Raw genomic sequence first — 22,154 nt, 5'->3', positions numbered from 1 at the left:
AGGCCGAGATAGGGTGAACAAACATTGAGGGATGCTAACGAGCATGTGCAAGCTCCTAGCAACACTTTCAGGTAGAGCAGACCATCGACTAGATATTCCAGTTATTTGACAATATCGAGTAACGTTAGTGAATCTGAGCCATCTACTTTTGAGGAGGCTATATGTGAGAAGGTCTGGAGATATGCTATGATAGAAGAGTATAGCTCCATCATGAGCAAATAATGTTTGGCATATAGTGCCGAGACTGGAGGGGAAATCTGTGGTCACTTCTTAGTGGATCTACAAGATCAAATATGCAACTAATGGAAGTAACGAGAAGTCTAAAGCGAGGTTCGTGGTGAGAGGGTTCTCCCAGAAGATAGAAGAGATGCCATGATAAAAGAGTATATCTCCATCATGAGCAAATAATGTTTTGGATATAGTGTTGGGACTGGAGGGGAAGCCTATGGTCACTTCTTGGCGGGTCTGTAAGATAAAACATGCAGTTGATGGAAGTATCGAGAAGTACAACATGAGGTTCGTGGCGAGAGGGCTCTCCTAGAAGTAGGGAGTGGACTATGAGGAGACATTCACACCCATCGCTAGATATGCATATGTTAGAGCAGTTTTGTCCATTGTTTCAAATATGGGTTGGAAGATACATCAGATGGATGTGAAGACAACTTTCTTCAACGAAGTGATTGAAGAAGAGGTGCATATTGAGTAGCATCAGGGTTTTGAGGTGCATGGGAGAGATTCCCATGTATGCAGGTTGAAGCAGAACCTTTACGGGCATAAGTAGGCTCCGCGTGCAAGGTATGCAAGCATCGATGGATATCTTCTTGGTTTGGGCTTCACCAAGAGTGAGGCAGATCCTAACTTGTACTTTGTACTTGTTGAGGGTGAACCACTCATCTTGGTATTGTATTTGGACAATCTCTTGATAGGGTCAAAGAAGATCATAGGGATGTGCAAGGGGGATCTTGCTTCAAAATTCGACATGAAGGACATCGACTTGATGCATTACTTTTGGGATTGGAGGTGTGGTAGCAGCCAAGAGAGAATTTCCTTCGACAAGGCAAGTATGCAATGGAGACCTCGAGAAGATTCAGGATGGAGGAGTGCAGGCCCATGTCTACACCTATGATCACTAACCTAAAGAAGTTGAGCGCTTCTGAAGGTGAACTAGTGGATCCCACACTGTATAGGCACCTGATAGGTTCCTTGATGTATCTAGTCAACATTGGGATGGATATATGTTTTGCTGTGAACACACAGAACGAGTTCACGGTGGAGCCGAGACAGGTTCATTGGGTGGCAGTGAAGCATATGCTGAGATACCTACGTGGGGTAATAGACTTTGGATTGAGGTATGTTAGAGTTGGAGTGGAGTTGCAAAGGTATACAAATTTTGATTGGGCAGGGAGTGTGGTAGAGAGAAAGTCTACATTTAGATGTTGCAACTTGGGATCAACTAATGATCTCATGGTTCAACAGGAAGCAACAATTAGTGGCTCTTAGTTTAGCAGAGGCAGAGTACATGGCGGTGAGTATGACAAGTTTTGAGGCAGCGTGGCTTCACAAGATGCTTGTAGGATTATTTGATTTACAGATGGGGCCAACGATTATACAATGTGATAATCAAAGTTGCATTAAACTCCTTGAGGATCCCATGTTTCATGATTGGTCCAAGAATATGGAGATTAGATGTCACTTCATCAGAGTCAGGGTCCAAAGGGGTGCTGTGAGATTGCAGTACATTTGTACAAAGGAGCAGGTGGTAGATGTTCTCACGAAGCCTATAGTGAAGGGAAAGTTTGTGAAGTACCGAGATAAGTTGGGGGTGGTGGAGAATCCCTTCCTTGTTAGGAGGTATTGTTGATGTGAGTAGCATCAAAAGGTCTTCTACAATTGCTTGGTGTCTTAGCATGTGGAAGACATTATTTGCCTCTTCTAATGATTTATGTCTTCTTTCCTTGGTTTAACGTCGGAAAAGTAGAATAATTAAAGTCAATTAATTATTGTGGACTATCGTCTAGTAATTATTGTTGACTCAGAAATAGATCTTCAAAATGTTTTTAGAAGGAAGATTCAAGATGTTTCTAGAGGGGAGATTGGGGTTAGGGATTTGGACTCAACGAAGATTAAAATGGAGGCTAGCGATGGAGGTGAAGACACAACGAAGAGCACAAATGTGTGAGTGAAAAATCACGAGAGAGAATGATTTTCTTTGCAGTGTGAGTGGCTCAGTGAGCTGTGTGCAGAGAAGGAAGAAGTGGGAGTGGGTTTGAGCAAATGCAGGAGGGCCGAGTTGAAGGAGATTGCGAGACTGAGTTGCGGGAAGGAGATCATGTTTGTTTGAAGGATGCCAAGTTGCTGGAGTGTTGGGGTTTTTCTAGTGCGCATTAGTGGAAGGGTGCAAATCAAGTTGTTGAAGGGCGCTGATTTGATTGTTGGAGGCTGATTTCTTCAGAGCGATTTCATTTGGAGACATATTTCCTTGAGGTTAATTTACTAGGGCCGATTTCATTATGAGAGTTGCAGATTCTAGATTGTATTTTTCTTTGTATCTCTTTGGGTTGAAAAACCTAGATTTTCCAGATAATGAAATGACGAAGAATTGTGTGGGTTAATTAATTTTGCAATGTGTGATTGATCTCTCTAGTTTATTTCCACTGTGCATTTTTAATTCTAAAAGTTAAAGATAACAATGATTTTATTTTTCGGTCATTTATTTATTATTTGGGTACATAAATAATAAATTGGGGATAAATTAAATTGATGTGAGAAAATAAATCTGTCTGGTATTAGAAATTTAACAATTAGGTGCTTCCATCCCGCAAGGGGAGGTGGCATTTCCAACGTCAACCCTTCAATCGGTAAGTGTTGGTGTAAGTAAGTGGCAATGAAGGGGAAGAACTTAATGGCCAAGTGCCATGGTCAGGGGACCAACTAATGGGAGTCCACCTCCTGAGTGTCTAGATGTAATGGGGGGAGCAAGTCGTGGAGGCACGAGTTACCTTGGCTTGCCTTATCCACCCCTTTGGTGTGCCTTTTACTTACTTTTGATAATGATTTGTATTTAGGTGCATAGCTAAGGGATAAAAAGCTTGTTCTTTATGATATATCATTTATTTTACCCCTTAAGATGAGGCAATTTATCATTCATGAAGGTTGGGACATGGAACGGTTCCTTTTGCTGGATGGAGCATCAAGTGCTCAGAAATTGGGTGATGGATAATGAGGAAGGTTGAGCTCATGCTAGACTTTTGCGCATGTGCTAACTCATGGCCCAACTATCTTTTGTATTTTAACTTTTCCTTTTCTTTCATTGGGGCATCTTATGATTTTTCATTCTTTTAGCTGCATCAACCTCCAGGGCAATGTTTTTCGACCCTACTCAAGGATGTGGATAAGAGAGTGCCAAATCCCATGAGCCAATGGATGTTAACCCGAAGAATTGAGATAATATCAAAGGATAAAAATGTGATATGGAATATGTTAAGCATGGTAAAAAGGGAGAATGGACATGCTACTTCATTCCAGGCCTTCCAAGTAGTGTCCCTCTTATAACCCTAAGGCATTAGGGGAGGTCCCAACATACTAGGGTCAAAGATTAACCCCCCTGGAAAGGTGAGAGAATAAGTTTATAGTCAAGACCAATCAATCATCCAGGTCACCCTTTTATCCATACTAAATTCCCAAAACATTATGTAAACGCACCTGGTTGCAAAATGATGCAAGTACGTGTTGAGTGGAAGCCCACCTTCATCCATGAGGAATGTTGGATGGTGAAAGGTGTATGACTGGTGCAAATGGTGGAGGAACTGGCATATCATCATTAGTAAGCTAATGTCTAGGGCTACTGGCTAGCTAACTGCCCAAGATAGGAGGAATAGTTTCTTTTATGGGGTTTACCCATTTTGGTGGGTAACATTCCTCATTTTTGTATTTTTTGAAGGGCATATATTGGTTATTTTGACACCTTTTTAAGTGTCGCTATTTTTTTGTAATGCATTTTATTTTTGCATAATTTGGTGCAATTTGTGTCAAGCTTTATAGCCATTTGATTTATTGTATGGATAAGTGCTTCTACAACGCAATATGAGAGAGATGTTGTAATGCAGATAATGTTGGTCTCACCATGTGCTGGCTTGAAAAAAAATACAATACTTTTTGTGACCTCCCATATCCTCACCTTGGGTGGCAAATTCCTAGCTAGAGGTGAAACCTTAGGGCTAAAGATTAAAATACTATGCATTGTCACCTTGGGCTGACTACCATTTGGCACAAGGAGGAATCCCTAAGGAAAACTAAGTCTAGCAAATGGTAATGAATCGGGAAGCTCTCATAGACTTGGGGCAAGTCTGATTTCTTATTATTTCAGCAGTAAATTCCAGATTTGCAAAGTGGGAAAGAAATGATGGATTTTATATTTTTTGAAGGTGGTTGAAAGGAAGGCAAGTGCTGAAATCCAAATTGGGCATATAAGATTTATGGGACAGATTTAGGTTATTAGGGTGTACACGGATGCAAATTGCATTCTACAACGAGCCTAATATTGTTGTTAATAAATGTAGAAATTTTCGTTGAAAATGTTCTATGGTAGATGCACCTCTAGACAAGGGATATCACATCACACACCTAGACTAGCAAAGACACATATGACCTATGGTTTATTGATATGTAGCAACAAAGGAGTTCCTAGGCATATATAAGACAAAGAAAGGGTTTACTAAAGATAGGATCAACAAAGGAATAAAGTAAACCCTCAAATTAAGCCTCAAGTTGAAGCCCTAGTTAAGGTTAGGATTTCTAAGGCACAAAAATACTTAGAGAAGGATGACATCAACCCTCCTACGGTAAGTTTCACCATGGAAAAGGCTAGATTTTGAGATACAAGGATTAGCAAGAAAAAACTTAGGTTTTATTACCTCAAACGTCCATCCACAATAGCCCTAAATGAATTCGACCCTACCTAAATGCTCCATGGAAAAGGCTAGATTTTGAGATACAAGGATTAGCAAGAAAAAACTTAGGTTTTATTACCTCAAACGTCCATCCACAATAGCCCTAAATGAATTCGACCCTACCTAAATGCTCTAGTGGCTTGCGTTGAAATGCCGAGAAAATAGAAAAGAAGGGAGATATTAGGTTTTTCAAAGTTTTTGATCAACATCAAGGTTGCTAGTGCGTAAGCCTACTTGGATGATGGAATCATTACTGCTACTTCAAGAGATAATGGATAAATTCTTGCTGTAAGAGGGGATACTCTTGTTTTTAGTCATATAAATCCTAACTATCTTTTTTGTGAGGGGAGAAACAAAATAGGGTAAGCTCACTAGGAGGCCTCATATGGATTTCAGGGTAGAAACATTCAACATGCAAAAATTATTCAAGATTTTTAATAAACAATTTGCATTTAGACATGGAGCATTGAAAAGCCCTAACAATAATTAATTACATGTAAAAAAATTAAAAATATGCAACAAACTTACAATTCTTCCATGAAAAAACCTTATTTCAATCCCAAAAAGACATCTTCAAGACATAAGTGTTAAAATTGGAAACTAAGGCCAAATTCCACCTTGGGAAAACTCATTTGATGGGGATGATGATTGCATTAAATTCCTCTTTTCGAGAGGAACAAAATTGATATAACGATCATCTAATTTGGACAAGCATAAATGTGTTTTTGAATTTATTCCCTCTCATGTGCAAATTGTTCAGGTCGGCCACATCATCATGTAGGCTCATGAAGCCCAATGGACGTGTCACTTCACCCTCAGCGACATAAAAATACAAGTGACCTCTCACCTCATTTGGCATGATCTTCACTCACACATTCTTCTCTCTCCTCTCATTGGTTCATACAACTATTGGGCATTCTCTCTCTAACGTGTGGCAAGGAGGTCGAATTTCTGGACAAAATTACAGGGCCAAAAATTTAAGGGGTTGACCAGAGACTCTTTTACCAGTTTTGACTGTGATTTTTGGAGGATTATGTTTCTCTAGGCTGCATTACTGAGCACAGAAATCGAGAAAATATGGGCACTTTGACTAATAATGACTTCAAGGTTGATTGCAACTTTGATAATAGAAAATTATAGTATACTTTCTCTCTCCTTTGACCAAATTTGATTGGACTTTGAAGGACTGTTTTGGGTTGACTTTGACCAACAAGGAAGGTCGAGTTTGGCTGAGGTTGACCGAGCTCAAGGAGGCAAGTTTGACAATTGCTTTGACCATCTTTGACTTTCTGAGTAGGGTTGAGTTTTACTGCAGATTTGACAGGGCTGTTTTGACTTTGATTTGGCAAGTCAATTTTGAGTTTTGTACTCTCTCTCTCTCTGCTGAACATTTTGTATAATAATAAGAATTGGTCAAAGGGTTTTCCTCACATTGGGGTTTTTCCCTGGCTTATGCCAAATCTGGTGTCCTCTTGTCTTGGCTTAACATTTGCATTTTATTTTATGTTCTATCTAGAATTACTGTCAATGTGATTGCTATTGGAAACTAATTTGGAAAATTGTCATTGGGCTGCTTAAAGTACATTGAAGTAATTGTGCTAAGCATAGAACATACCATTGTTATCTAAATTTAACATGGTATTAGAGCCTAGGTGAAGAGAAAGCCCAAGCAAGAGAGAGAAATGCAATCACCAAGAAAGAGTTATTGATCAAGTTTTGATGGCTTCTTCATCTTACTTCAAGACTGAGGACAAGCTCAATGACAAATCTGACTATCATGCAAGGAAGATGGATTTGGACCTAACTTTGGAGGAGCATGAAGTATTGGACTGTGTCCAGGGAAAAGTGGTGGAACCTCCTTCAAATGCACCAACTGTTGCTAAGTCGAAGTATAGAAAAGGTGAGGTCAAAGCGAAGAAAATTTTAGTCGACTCTATTCAAAAGCATTTGGTTGCCTACAATAATTCTTGTATGTGCCCAATGTGAAGAAGAACCTGGTGTCTATTTTTGCGATGGAAGATGAAGGTTTCAAGGTAGCATTCATTGATGGAAAGGTACGTATTTGGAAAAGAAACCCTAAAGATGCATTCACACTTGGATTTAGGGTTGATGGTCTCTATCAATTTGGAGGAATTCCTTTGGGAGCCTTGACTTGCAATGCTTCACTTCAATTTGAGCTATGGCACCGAAAGTTTGCCCACTTACATTACAAAGCCTTGCTTGGGATAAGGAAGATGGTCACAGGTTTGGCAAAATCCATGTGATATTTTCCTTTCTTAAGGAAAATACATTGTGAAGCTGCTTGAGAGATGTGGGATGGTGGATTGCAAGTCCGTGTCTATTCCGATGGAATTCAACTTCAAGAAGCTAGGTGGAAGTGTTGCTAGGCCCGAATTTGCAAACCCTTCTGAGTATAGACAAGATGTGGGGGCCCTGATGTTCTTGGTAAACTCTCGCCCGGACATGTGCTTCGCTGTGAATACATTGAGTCAATTTATTGTCGAGCCTAATCACACACATTGGATTGCTGCTAAGAATCTCTTGAGATATCGCCATGGCACAATCAACTATGGATTGAGATCAATGTTTTTAAAACCGGAACGGTGACCGGACCAGTCCACCTAATGAACCGGTTTATCGACCGGAACCGGTCGAACTGGGACTGGTTAGGTCTAAACGAACTGGTTTTAGAAAAATACATTAAATAATTAATTTTTAATGAAACAAAACTATTTTTAAGATTTAAAACCATGATTCCAAGCCAATAGAGACAAAATATGCAAAGTTTGCTCATTTATATACCATGTAAAGGTGAATATATCAAAATGGCACTGAGTGCAATACATATCATTTACAAAATAGTAAAATATATAAGCAATGACTCAAATAAACAATTTGTTTGGTTTGCAATTTTATTGCCATAAAAAAACCCTTTATCTTGCATTGAATCACCATGATGAAAAGATATGGTTGTTCATTAATAATGAAAAATGGTTCACTTGCCTCCACCATGTTTGGCTCTCTGAGATCATCAAAGATAGACCCTACAATGCTTTCTCTGTGCTTCATGAGATGGTCTTTGACGCTGATTGGAATTGGAGTAATTGAGTATGCCAATTAGACATTTCTCTATTAAACTCTCAATATCCATGTCAGAGATAGGATCTCCACAAACAAACCAGTAATACAAATGCCATCTATGCCTTACAGTAAAAAAAAGTGTCAAAATCCTCATCCTCTTGGCCGTCATGCTCTTCATTACATGAGGGAACGATAACACCTCAAAGGTTTTCATCTTCAGGGTTCTTCTACAAAATATATCCTCTCCAAATCATCAAAAGAATTATTACTAAATTCAGAAACTTGGAATATGACTTACCAAACCCTTGCCTTCATGCAAGTGTATCTCATCATCACAATGTGCTTCATATGAGACATGATGACATGCATACTATTTAATAGAAACATGGGGTGCTACAACAAGGCCTTCGTCACACTTTTCTTCCTTGGATCTGAAATCTCATGCATATATGGTTCAAGTGATGAGAGAGAATGTTGGCCATCCTCATACAATTCATTTCCAAGCTTCCAATCATCTAGCACACCATACTTTTCTTTGATATATTTAGCCAAGGGCATACATGCATCATATTTCTTATTGATCCAACCAAGAGACACAACGAAGGGTTATTCTCAAATGCAAGAATGCAGATTCCAAACAGAAGTCCCTACTAATATATCCAAGCATACCAGATTCAAAAGTATGAAATGAAAAGGAATAAAATCCATAGCTATAGAATATCCCTACTGATATTTTATAGCTTGCCAGCTTGTGAACAGAGCCTAAAACTCAACACTAGATAGAAACCAAAGTTGACCACAACATCTCATAAAATTTCATAGGAACTGACCTGATTGAGACATGTAAAATTCCGAACTGACCACTTAATCTACATGCTCCAAACGTTGCCCTATGCCTTCGCTACCATCATTTATCACACCCTCAAGCAAGACACGTTTAGTAGGTGACTCCAACAAAAATCTACAATAGCCTTCTTTGTTGCCATCTACCAAACATGCATATGAAGTATTACACAAAAAATCAGATCTGAAATAATAGACCAGCTCATGATTCAGGGTTTGCTGCCCTCTTCCAATATGTTGCAATTTCTGAAATGAATCATTGATTGAAAACACTATTGTCCAAACAAATTGCAGCCCCAAAGACATCTTCTAGCTGAATTTTTATGCATAAATTGGTCAAGAGCTGATGATATTAAGGACAGGAAAATTTATGCAATTTTATTGCCATAGAAAACCCCGTTATCTTGCACTAAATCACCCTGATGAATTTAAGATATGGTTGTTCATTAATAATGAAAAATGGTTCACCTGCCTCCACCATGTTTGGCTCTCTAAGATCAACAAAGATAGACCCTACAATGCTTTCTCTGTGCTTCATGAGATGGTCTTCGACGCTGATTGGAATTGGAGTAATTGAGTATGCCAATTACATATTTCTCTATTAAACTCTCAATATCCATGTCAGAGATAGGATCCCCACAAACAAACCAGCAATACCAAATGTGGAGGCCGGCATGGCAGGTAACTGACCGGTTTAGGATGGAACCGGCCGGTTTGTAGATGTTGGAGGCTGGCATGGCAGGTAACCGACTAGTTTAGGATGAAACCGATCGGTTTGACTACAAACCGGTCGGTTCCGTCCTAAACCGGCCGGTTAGGGCCAAAAATTGGCCAAAGCACCTTCCTGACCAGGTTTTTCTGCCGGTTCCAACCGGTGGCCTTGCTGATTGGCCGGTTTGACTGGTTACCTGTTAGGACCGACTGGTTTTAAAAACACTAATTGAGATACACTGCCGAGAATTTGAGGCTACATGGATATTCTGATGCTGACTGGGCCGGCAGTGTGGTGGATCGAAAGAGCACATCAGGATGTTGCTTCTCATTAGGGTCTACTTCGATTTCATGGATGGCTAGGAAGTAGAAATCGGTTGTTTTAAGCATCGCCGAGGCCGAATACATTGTAGCTAGTATGGCCGTTGTGAAACTGTTTGGTTGAAGAAGCTCTTCAGTGAGCTATTTGAGCACGTGCTGGATACCATCGCGATCTTCTGCGACAACCAGAGTGGGATTCACCTTTCAGAGAATCCCGTGTTCCACGACCGCTCCAAGCACATTGAGATGAGGTACCACTTTATCCGAGATATGGTACAATGGGGAGCAATACAACTTCAACACATTAGGACTGATGATTAGGTCGCAGACATCCTCACTAAGCCCTTAGGGAAGGTCAAATTCTTAGCCTTCCGAGAGAGACTTGGGGTCGTGGAAAGAGCCTCCCATGAGGGTCACGCTTGAGTTGGACACTGAGCTCTAGGAGCTCCTTGGGGCTTGGGGTACTTCATGGAGCTATGAGCAACCATAGGGTGAGTGGTTCACCTTCCCCTACGATTGATTACATGTGTGTAGGGTGAGTGGTTCACCATCCCCTATGATTGATGACATGTGTGTAGGGTGAGTGGTTCACTTCCCCTACCATTGATGACATATGAATAGGATGAGTGGTTCACCATCTCCTATGGCATATGAGCAGGATGAGTGGTTCACCTTCTCTTGCTGATGCCCCAACATACATCCTACCCATGTAGTTTGGGACTCATGGGATGTACCTCTCATCTGGCCAATGAATTGGGAAAAGTGGATAGGGACCATAGCACTACCGATGAACGCATCGTAACTATTGTACTCCCTATGTCTAGGATGCATGGTGTTCAACAACTTGATTTGGGATCAAGTCTGATTGAGGTTCTACTTGTGGACTGACTTTTGTTAGTGGAGAGTGGTAAGGTCTTGTGACTCACTCTCAATCGATTCTTCTTCATTATTCATATTAGTGTTCAACAGAGAAGAGATGAGATGAGATTCAGAGATGGTTCATGACATTAGGATGGCATGATGATCGACAATGATGAATGGATTGGCAGGTGGAATTCTCCCTAGTTGAGAGGGACTATTAAAATTGGCAACTAGGGCCAAATTCCACCTTGGGACAACTCATTTGATGGGGATGATGATTGCATTAAATTCCTCTTTTTGAGAGGACCAAAATTGATATAAAGGTAATCTAATGTGGACAAGCAGAAGCGTGTTTTTTAATTTATTCCCTCTCATGTGCAAATTGTTCAGGTCAGCCACATCATCATGTAGGCTCATGAAGCCTAATGGACGTGTCACTTCACCCTCAACGACTTATATAAATACATGTGACCTCTCACCTCATTTAGCATCATCATCACTCACACATTCTTCTCTCTCTTCTCATTGGTTCGTACAACTATTGGGCATTCTCTCTCTCTCACATGTGTGGCAAGGAGGTTGAATTTCTGGACAAAATTAGAGGGCCAAAAATTTCAGGAGTTGACCAAGTTTGACTAGCATTGACCAGGGACTCTTGGACAAGTTTTGATTGTGATTTTTGGAGGATTATTTTTGTTTCTCTAGGCCGCATTACTTGGAACAAAAATCGAGAAAATTTTGGCACTTTGACCAACGTTGACTTTAGGGTTCACTGTAACTTTGACCATAGAAAATAACAACATACTTTCTCTCTCCTTTGATCGAATTTGACTGGACTTTGAAGGGCTTTTTTGGGCTTACTTTGACCAACAAGGAAGGCTGAGTTTGACTGAGCTCAAAGAGGCAAGTTTGACAACAGTGTTGACCATCTTTGACTTCCTGATTAGGGCTGAGTTTGACTGCAGATTTGATAGGGCTGTTTTGACTTTGATTTGGCAAGCCAATTTTGACTTTTGTACTCACTCTCTCTCTACTGAACATTTGATATAATAATTAGAAGAATTGATCAAAGGGTTTTCACCACATTGGGGTTTTTCCCTGGTATCCGTCAAATCTGGGGTCCTTTTGTCTTGGTTTGTCTTCTGCATTTTATTTTATGTTCTATCTACAGTTACTGTCAATGTGATTTATGGTTATTGTGATTGCTATTGGAAACTAATTTGGAAAATTGTCATTAGGCTGCTTAAAGTACATTGAAGTAATTGTGCTAAGCATAGAACATACCATTGTTATCTAAATTTAACAATAAGCCAATCTCCAATAGCAAGAGCACCATAAAAATTACTTCTTCACAAGTAGCGAGTTAAAAAAAAGCTAAGTCAAGCTCTCAAGAAGAGGTCGAAATCCAAGTGTGATGATGAAAAATAACAAGAGAGTGATCCTCAATATATATGAGGTTTACCACTCACAATTATTACCCTAGAAGCCCTATGACAAGTTTAATTTTGTGTATGCATCAAAAAAGTGGGTTACAAGCTAACCCAATAGCTTACAATAACAAAAATATGCCACAAAAGCCCACATGTATGGGTTGAAACTCTCCTCTAGCATGACATCATGCCCTGTTTGGGCAATAAATGCTATGAAGGTGCATGAAATGGGCTAGGGTCCAGTGGTCCTTTAAACAAATCTGAAAGTAGCTTTTTGAGCCAAACAACTTCTCTACCAACTTCACTCGCTGCTATATATTCAACTTCAACACTACTCTATGCAACTGAATCTTGTTTCCTGCTCATTCATGAGATTATAGAGGATCCCAAACTAAAACATCCACCAGTGCTTCTTCAATTTGCCTCACTGTCTCCCCAATTTGAATTTGTATAACCTAATAACTGTATCTCACTAGACTTACAACTGTTAGTCCTGGCCTGTTGCATGACACATCGAGAATACAGTGTCCCTCATTGTCCCCTCTCAACTAGGGAGGAGATGTCTACAAGTCCAAGCTTGTCTCTCAAATACTCAAGCTTCTTATTTGGAAGAGACTTCATCAATATATCAACTACTTGTTCGTTTGTGGAGATGTAATGTAGCTTCACGACCCCATCTTGTAACAAGCTTCGAATATAGTGGTACTTAATTTTGAGATGCTTTGTCCTAGCATGAAAAACTGGGTCCTCTATCAATCTTATGCAACTTTGGTTGTCACAATGTATAACGGTAGGGGCCAATGGTCCTTTAAACAAATCTGAAAGTAGCTTTTTGAGCCAAACAACTTCTCTACCAACTTCACTTGCTGCTATATATTCAACTTCAACACTACTCAATGCAACTGAATCTTGTTTCTTGCTCATCCATGAGATTATAAAGGATCCCAAACTAAAACATCCACTAGTAGTGCTTCTTCCATTTGCCTCACTGTCTTCCCAATCTGAATCTGTATAGCCTAATAACTGTATCTCACTACCAACATATCTTAGACAGTGATGTATAGTCCCATGAAGATATCTCAAAATATGTTTAGCTTCTATCGAATAATCATGCCTAGGCTCCATCTAGAATTGACTAAGAATGTTCATTGCAAAACATATGCCTGGCCATGTGTTCACAAGGTACATCAAGGAGCTAATCAATTGTAGGTAGGAAGTGGGATCAACAAGACTTGAATTTGAACTTCTCAACTTCTTCAAATTAGTGATCATCGAAGTTGTCATCGGTTTACTGTCCATCATACCAAACTTCTGCAATATCTTTTTCACATATTTCCCTTGACCAAGAAAGATCTCACCAGGTTTATGCCATACTTTTAGCCCCAAGTAGTAATGCATTAGCTCAAGGTCCTTCATATCAAATTCGATTGCCAACTACTTCTTGCATTCTTGAATACGCCGTTCCATACTTGAAACTAATAAGTCATCCACATAGAGTATTATGATCACAGGTTCATACTTTACCACCTTAATGTAGATATTAGGGTCTGCAAAACTTTTGATGAAGCCAAGTCTTAGTAGATATGCATCCATCCTGGCATACCATGCTCTTGGTGCTTGCTTCAAGCCATATAGATCCTTCTTCAACCTGCAAACGTGTATCTCCTTATCATGAACTTCGAATCCCTGGGGTTGCTCAATGTAAACTTCTTCATCAATTGTTTCATTCAGAAACGTTGTTTTTATGTCCATTTGATGAATGTTCCATCCCATAGTAGTAGCAAGAGAGATAAGAGATTTAATGGTTGTATACTTGTCAATGCTTCCATAAACTGCATGCTTGATTTTGTATACCCATTTGGAAGTTACAATTGATTTGTCTTTAGGTCTAGGAACAATTTCCCAAACATCATTCTTCATTATAGACTGGTATTCTTCCTGCATTGCATTCTTCCATTCTTGATGTTTGACTGCCTTCTCATAAGTGGTTGGTTATGCTTCAATAAGTTTAGTCATGTAAGTTGTATAACTTGAATGCCTCTTAGGCTTCTTGCTTTCTCTGAAAGTTCTTTTTGTTGTTGCATGTCCTTTCGCTTCCTGTAGAGTTGTCCTTAACCAAGCTGGTCTTTTTCGAGTTTTTGGGATGATGACTTGCTACACGAGTTCACTTGGTCCTTCAATTTCTTCATGGTTGGTTGTAGGTTCTAGAGTATTGTCATGCCTTGAAGCTTCTTCATTTGGAAAGATTGGTTCTTCTTCCACATCAGAAGCAATGGGAATGTCTTTGGATTTCTTGTATACAATATTTTCATCAAAGATGATATCTTTGCTTACTTCAATACGATGATCTTCCTTGATGTAGACTCTATACACTTTTGTTGAAGTGCTATATCCAACAAAGATGCCTTCTATACCTGTTGGGTCCAACCTCTTCCTTTTGTCCTTAGGAATGTAAATGTATACGGGACATCCAAAAATTTAGAGATGATCAACACTTGGCTTCTTTCCCGTGAATGCTTCTTCCGGGGTCTTGTCATTAAGAATTCTAATGGAGCTTCGATTTTGTATATATACTGTTGTTAAAGATGCTTCTCCCCATAAGAACTTGGGAAGTTCTAGGTCATGTAGCATGGCTCTAACACATTCTTCAATTGATCGGATCTTCCTTTTAGCCACACCATTTTGTAAGGAACTGTCAACTCCCTCTTAATTCCCGCACAAGTTCTTTGGAAGTATATTCTCCACCATTATCTGATCTTAGAGTTTTGATCTTCCTTTCTATCAAATTTTCCACTTCTGCCTTGAACTCTTGAAATTTCTCAAATACTTCATCCTCAGACTTGACGAGGTATATCTAAGTCTTTCTAGAGTGATCATCAATGAATGTTACATAGTATTGATGACCACTAAGAGACTTCTCTACCATGGGAATTTCATATAGCCTACAATCTAACTCCGGATGAGCCGCCTTGCCTCCCATTGCCTCTGAAATTAATTTGCTTTGCCTTCCGGACACTAATCCGATGTACGACATCTGACTATGGAACTGTTCCTCTTTCGGCAACTTGCACTAGGGTTTCTGGCTATTCGCACTAGCTATAGCAACCCTCTTTGCAAATAATATGACCTCCCTTCTCTTGTCACTTTGACACTGGAAAATCACTAGGAGACTCTTTGGAATCCTGCTACTCCCAAATCTCTGTTGCCTCTCTCTAATGCTCTTTCTCTGGCTTGAATTGCACCCTCACTAAAACCTGTGAAGTAGGTAGCTCAATTTGCCTTGCTCACAATGATCACATTGATGCGATCTCCAAGCCCTTCGACCTGCTCTTATAATCTCTTGTTGGAGTCTCAACAACCATGATTAAATCTCTATCAATGACTAAGATCGATCAGACTTCATCAATGGAAGTCCCTAGAACAATCTCAAACATCCTTAATTAATTAACTTTAATTTACCACTTTTCCTAAGTTAGACTTGAGAAATATTTTAATTATGGAAAATTAATTTAATTAAAGTGTTTCCCAAGTCTATCTCGCGAAACCTTTTATGGGTTTTGGAGATCTCGTGTTCCTTAGCCTCTTAGCATCATCTGAGACTAGAACACCTGTCGGATGCTACCATAGCCATCAAAAAACTAACACTCCCTCTTAGCAAGGAAGGTGTTCCTCACTATACCCATTTGTTCTAATGAACAACTTGTAGCGGGATTATCTCACGCTGCTGATGTCTGACATATGTTCTACCTCCTTTCTTCACATCTCAACTGATCTGACTCCCTATCACTGGAAATCATTGTGAAGAAGTCAATCTGGAAAACATTGACCACCATGCTACTACACATACTTTGATTCACCTGCAACAATTTGTAGCCAAATCACTATGATCTCACATTGTTGCTGCCCCCTGCGCTGCCTTTGCACTACTGAAACCACTGCAACTGTGTGTATTGATCGCTCCCGATCTACTGAGCTCATACTGTTGATGCATTTGCAATGCCTGTGCGCTACTGTTATCACTGCACTGTCACTGCAACCATTGCAATGATGAGTCTAGATCTTGATCTCCCTCTGAATATGAACTAGGAAATATCATGGGCTAGAAACTCTCTCATGGAGTCTCTCCCTGGCTAGACTACACCTACACTCAACAACTAGCCAGTTTGCACTGCCTCCGTTTGTTGGAAACCTTCTCATTGAGTTTCTCTTTGGTTGGAGCTGTACCTACTACTTGCGACTGGCCAATTCACACCGTCGCTTGCACACAAATTTTCTTGAACTACAATTGGAAACTTGATCTCTCTGATCTACCATGTCACTGCAACTATCTCTTGAACTTTTGATTGCAACTAACTCTACACTGTCTCTCAAGTACTGACTGCGCCTTGCTAACATTGTGATTCTCCTGCTACTTTGCTACCTGGGCTCCTGTAGCAAAGGTAATGATCCATGTGAATAATGTTCAACAACTGGATCTAATCTACTAATCACGTCATTTAGACTACGATCTAGATCTCCTTGCTGCTCCTCCCACGAGAGTATCATGCTCCTCCTCCATCTGGAGGTATTGCTGTTATCAATGCGAATTCCTCCAATCTGGAGGTCAACTCATCAATCTCTGTCGAAGTTGCTGTCTACTGCCCCTTCTTGTCCTTCTTCCTCTTTGGACATTGGGTGACATAGTGACCAAACTCACCACATTCGAAGCACTTGACCTTCGATATGTCCTTCTTCTCTCCCTTTGAGTCTTGTCCCTGATTGGGACCCTTCTTCACCTTTCCCTTTCCTGCAAGGGCTACGTTTTCTTCTTCCTTCTCCTCCTTTGGTCCCTTTCTACTGATGCTAGTAGCACCATCTACGAGACTGAGCCTTATCTCTTCCTGATTGAAGTCACTCCACAAGCATTCACAATCTGGTAGCTTATCTTGTCTAGTGATTCTTTGAACGAAAGTTTGCCATTCCTTGGTAAACCCGTTTAGAGTTGTCTGCACCTGTTCACTATCTGTTGGTTTGTCTCCGACGACTACAAGTTCATCTCAGACTCCTTGAATTCTGGTGAGATAGGAAGTGATGCTCTCACTCTTTTGCATCTTTGTTGTCTTTAGCTTCTTCTTGAGAATCATTTTGCGATTCTTAGATGGATCTTGGTATAGCTTCACAACGACCTCCCACATTTCCTTTGTTGTATTCTTGCCTGCAATATGTGGGACAATGTGATCCTAAACCTCGTCTAGGACCATCCTCTTTGCTTTGGTCGTATCTTTCTTGTAATTAAGATACCAGATAGGGTTTGTCAGTTCGGCTGCAACTGATTTCACAAACTCCTTCAGATCATGCTCATCCAAAAGGAACTGCATCTTGGCCTTCTAGACGCCAAATTTTGAGGCTCCGTCAAGTCTGTCTTGATCTCTGAGTCCTACTGCGACCATCTCTGCGAAACCATTGGAGAACTATATGTTGGAAATCTCCTCCTTCTGAGAATTCGACCTCCTCTCTGCTACACACACTCCCCTTAGAATGTGCAAATCTACTTCTGCTCTTGTCTCCTATGTCCTTCCCGGAATTCGCACTCCCTGCTGCTTCTACTAGGTAACTCGCTTTACCACTCGGAAGTCCTTCTCCGGAATATAGCACACGCACTACTAGCCCTGAAACTCGTACTGGCTGGACTAACAAGTCTAATACGACCTTTTGCTGCTAGAAATCACGACCTCCTTTCCTGCAACTGAAAAAATGGAAACCCTCTAAGAAATAAACTGGAAATTCATCTTGTGTTCTTTTCTCTTCCTTCCCTGTGCATCTCTACAACTACAAACCCTTGCTGCAAATTTCTGCTCCCAGATCTACTCTGCGAATTTACTTATCTACTCACTGAAACCCTCTCTCCGACAAATTCATTGCCTGCTGCTATTGCTCTGAGGCAAATCGAACTTTTCCTTCACTCCGAATTGGAAATTGATTTTCCTGCCCAACAATTCGCGCTGCATGGCTGACCTGCACAAATTTGGAAACTGGTGCTTCAGATCTCCCTCAAAACTGCACAAACTGCTTCCTTCACTTTTGAGTCATTGATCTGATCTTCAATGCTCTGATACCATGTGAAAATTCCTTTGAAGTTTGAACAATAACAATTGAGCATTATTCTCCTAACTTATCAGTTTATTTGTGTTTTGTTAAATTATTAATGGAAAATAACAAATATACCACACTACAATTCTTCACAAAAAAAAATATGTTGCAGAAATAAAATGGGAACTAAGAAGTAGATGCACACAAACACAATAAAATTGACACTGTTATTTGAACTAATTGTCCCAGGAAAAACCATGAAGGGAAAAACGGTGCAACAGATGAGGGTTTGTTTTATTATGCAACAATTTGAGAGATTTACAACTAGATGCCCAACTGGCTATCCTTTGACAATACACTGGTAAAACATCTGGAGATAAAATATCTACCTCTGCATTCAACTCAACCTCCTTTGGCCTATTCACACTTCTTGTATTGGCCACCTGAAATGCGCACTGCTCGCTGAAAGGAATTTTGTACAACTTGGAATCTGACTCTGGATGAGTCATCTTGGCTCCCACTACCTCTAGAATGAATTCGCTCTGCTTTTCAGACACTAATTTGGCATTTGACTACTGAACTGTTCCTCTTTTGACAACTCGCACTAGGGTTTCTAGCTACTCGCACTTGCTATAGCGACCCTCTCTACAGATAATTTGGCCTCCCTTTTCATGTCACTTTGACACTAGAAAATCATTGGGAAACTCTCCGGAATCCTGCTACCTTTGCTGCCTCCTCTCTCTGATGCTCTTTCCCTGGATCGAACTGCACTCTCACTGAAAACTGGGAACTAAGTAGCTCGATCTGCCTTGCTCACAATGATCACACTGATGCTATCTCAAAGCCCTTCGCCTTGCTCTTATAATCTCTCGTTGGAGTCTCAACGACCACGATTAAATCTCTATTGATGATTAAGATCAATTAAACTTCATCAATAGAAGTCTCTAGAGCAATCTCGAACATCCACCATTTTTCTTAAGTTAGACTTAGGATTTAGGAAATATTTTAATTATGGCAAATTAATTTAATTAAAGTGTTTCCCAAGCTTATCCCCGGAAACCTTTTCTGGGTTTTGGAGATCTCATGTTCCTTAGCCTCTTAGCATCATTTGAGACTGGAACACCTATCCAATACTACCGTATCCATAAAAAAGTTAACAAAGGACAGTCACGAAGCCCGCCAATAATGGCGGAGACTATGCAAAGGAGGGGCCAAGAATTTGCATACAGCTGAGAAATAAAGGGATGGGCATGAGGGCGTGGTTGCTGCTAGATGCCATCAGGTAGGTGTAGGTCGGGAAACTTGTGATTATGCAGCACAAGATGCTCCCAGCCCAGGACCTTTGCATTCTGGACCATGCAATTATGCGGCACAGGATGCCCCCAGCCCAGGACCTTTGCGTTCTGGACCCTCTGCTGTCATATCATTTCACGATACTTGGTTGAGAGTGAGCCATTGTGATCAATTTAGTGTCGTCACCGTCGAATTCCCCGCCCTTAGATCCTCGAGGTGCTGCAAATGTTGAAAAGGGTTTGAATGAAGAACCTGGTAAGTATTCCAAACCTCATTCTCATGGTGATGATCACTCGAAGTGGTTTTGTGATGGTGGTGCAGTGGTTCGTCTTAAACATGGAGATATTATTGATGATTCAATGGGAACCTTTGATGCTTTCGATTTGTCTGGCGAATCGAAGAAGTCATTAGTATCTTTTGGTCTAAGAAATTACATTCTCTATGTTAGGCCTGATGGTTCAATTGGGTCTGCTTCATGGGAAGAGGAGGAAGGTTCCAAACGTAGAGAAGTGTTGGTGGAGCAGGGATTGGAAGCTGATGTAGTCATATTTCTAGATTGTACTGCAACTTCAGTGGAGTGTGAACCTCTTCCAGATGGGGACAAGATTTTCCCTGAGCAACATGTGAATTTGTTTTCCAAATTTTTTTTTGAATGGATGACACCCCTCATGAAGCTAGACTATCAAAGGTCTATTACAGAGTCAAATTTTTGGAAGCTTGATACATGGGATCAGATTGAGAATCTTTACAATAATTTCCAGCGATGTTGGGAAGAAGAAAGTACCACATCCAAACCATGGTTTTTAAGGGCATTGAATCGTAGTCTTGGAGGATGATTTTGGTTTGGCGATTTATTCAAGATTGGAAATGATGCTTCACGATTTGTGGTCCGATTGTTTTAAGCCTTCTATTGGAGTCAATGCAATGTGGATAACCTGCATGGATTGGCTACTTGTATGCAACATTAATCTTTCTAGGAGTGCTCCTTGGTGTACTATCAGAAGCACAATACTTCCAGAATGTTATGGGTGTTGGTTTCCATATCAGGGCAACCTTGGTTGCTGCTGTATTTCAGAAAACATTGAGGTTGATACATGAAGGCCGCAAGAAATTTGCTTCTGGAAGAATAACCAACATGATGACTCGACATGCTGAAGCTCTCCAACAAATTTGCCAACAGGTGCATGGCCTCTGGTCAGCACCTCTTCGTATTGTTGTTGCGATTTTTCTCTATAAATAACTTGGCATGACAACACTGCTTGGTGCATCAGTATTGGTGCTTATGTTCCTAGTACAAACATTTATCATTAGTAGGAGGCAAAAACTATCTAAGGAAGCATTACAGCGTACAGACAAGAGGGTTGGTCTCATGAATGAAATCCTGGCTGCAATGGACACGGTCAAATGCTATGCATGGGAAAATAGTTTTCGGTCAAAGGTCCAGACTATTAGGAATGATGAGCTCAGCTGGTTGAGGAAGGCACAATTATTGGGATCGTGCAACAACTTCATTCTGAATAGTATTCCAATTGATGTTACCGTGCTTGCTTTTTGGCTGTATACTTTGCTTGGTGGTGAATTGACACCTGCAAAAGCCTTTTCGTCTCTTTCCTTGTTTGCAGTATTGAGATTTCCACTCTTTATGTTCCCAAACTTGATAACTCAGGTTGTTAATGCTAATGTATCTTTGAAAAGACTAGAGGATCTGTTTTTGGCAGAAGAAAGAATATTGCAACCAAACCCACCCATTCAGTCAGGCCTACCTGCTATATCAATTAAAAATGGAACTTTTTCTTGGGACACAAAGGCAGAAAGAACTACACTATCCAACATTCATCTCGATATCCCGGTTGGGAGTCTTGTTGCTGTTGTTGGTAATACGGGCCAGGGTAAAACTTCTTTGATCTCAACAATACTTGGAGAGATACCTGCAGTTGCAGACACGGAGGTAGTTGTCAGGGGAAGTGTTGCCTATGTTCCACAAGTCTCATGGATCTTCAATGCAACAGTTCGTGACAACATCTTGTTTGGGTCTCCTTATGATCCATTACATTATGAAAAAGCAATCCATGTCAGTGCATTGGAACATGATCTTCAGTCATTGCCAGGTGGTGATCTCACAGAAACTGGTGAAAGAGAAGTGGCATTGCTGTTGAGCAGTGATAACAAGCTATATATATTCTAACACCTTCAGGGCCGAGTGAGGCAGACATTGCTTTTAAGGTTTTGGGAAGTCACGAACTCCCAGATATAAAATATATCCTCGTTGGATTGGGCTTGTAGGCTCTAAGGGTGCATATTGGTCATGCTGTATCTCGTTTCACTAAGTATTGTTAAATCAAGAGAGCTGTTTAGCATGTTGGAACATTGCTTTTAAGGTTTTGGGAGGCCATGAACTCCAAGATATAAAATATATCTTCGTTGTATTGGGCTTGTAGGCTCTAAGGGTTCATATTGGTCATGCTGTATCTTGTTTCACGAAGTATTGTTAAATCAAGAGAGCTGTTTAGCATGTTGGAACATTGCTTTTTGAGCAGACCTGTTCAAGGTTCCAATTCATTTTTGCATAGTTGGGAACGAGTGCAAATCAAAATTT

The 22,154-nt window shown here is 40.4% G+C and overlaps 1 protein-coding gene and 1 pseudogene across 4 annotated transcripts in view; both read left to right on the top strand.

Moving 5' to 3' along the window:
* The window catches only part of LOC149219938 (uncharacterized), a 129,384-nt gene that overhangs the window by 68,425 nt on the left and 38,805 nt on the right, over nt 1-22,154 (top strand). The window lies entirely within an intron of this gene.
* On the top strand, nt 1,069-21,743 carry LOC149219939 (ABC transporter C family member 2 pseudogene; annotated as a pseudogene).

Source organism: Pinus tabuliformis, chromosome Q (assembly GCF_031772625.1).
Source record: "Pinus tabuliformis cultivar Carrire ecotype Pingquan chromosome Q, CPIR1, whole genome shotgun sequence".
In the NCBI taxonomy this organism is placed as follows: Eukaryota; Viridiplantae; Streptophyta; class Pinopsida; order Pinales; family Pinaceae; genus Pinus; species Pinus tabuliformis.
This window is presented reverse-complemented; position numbering and strand designations above follow the sequence as displayed.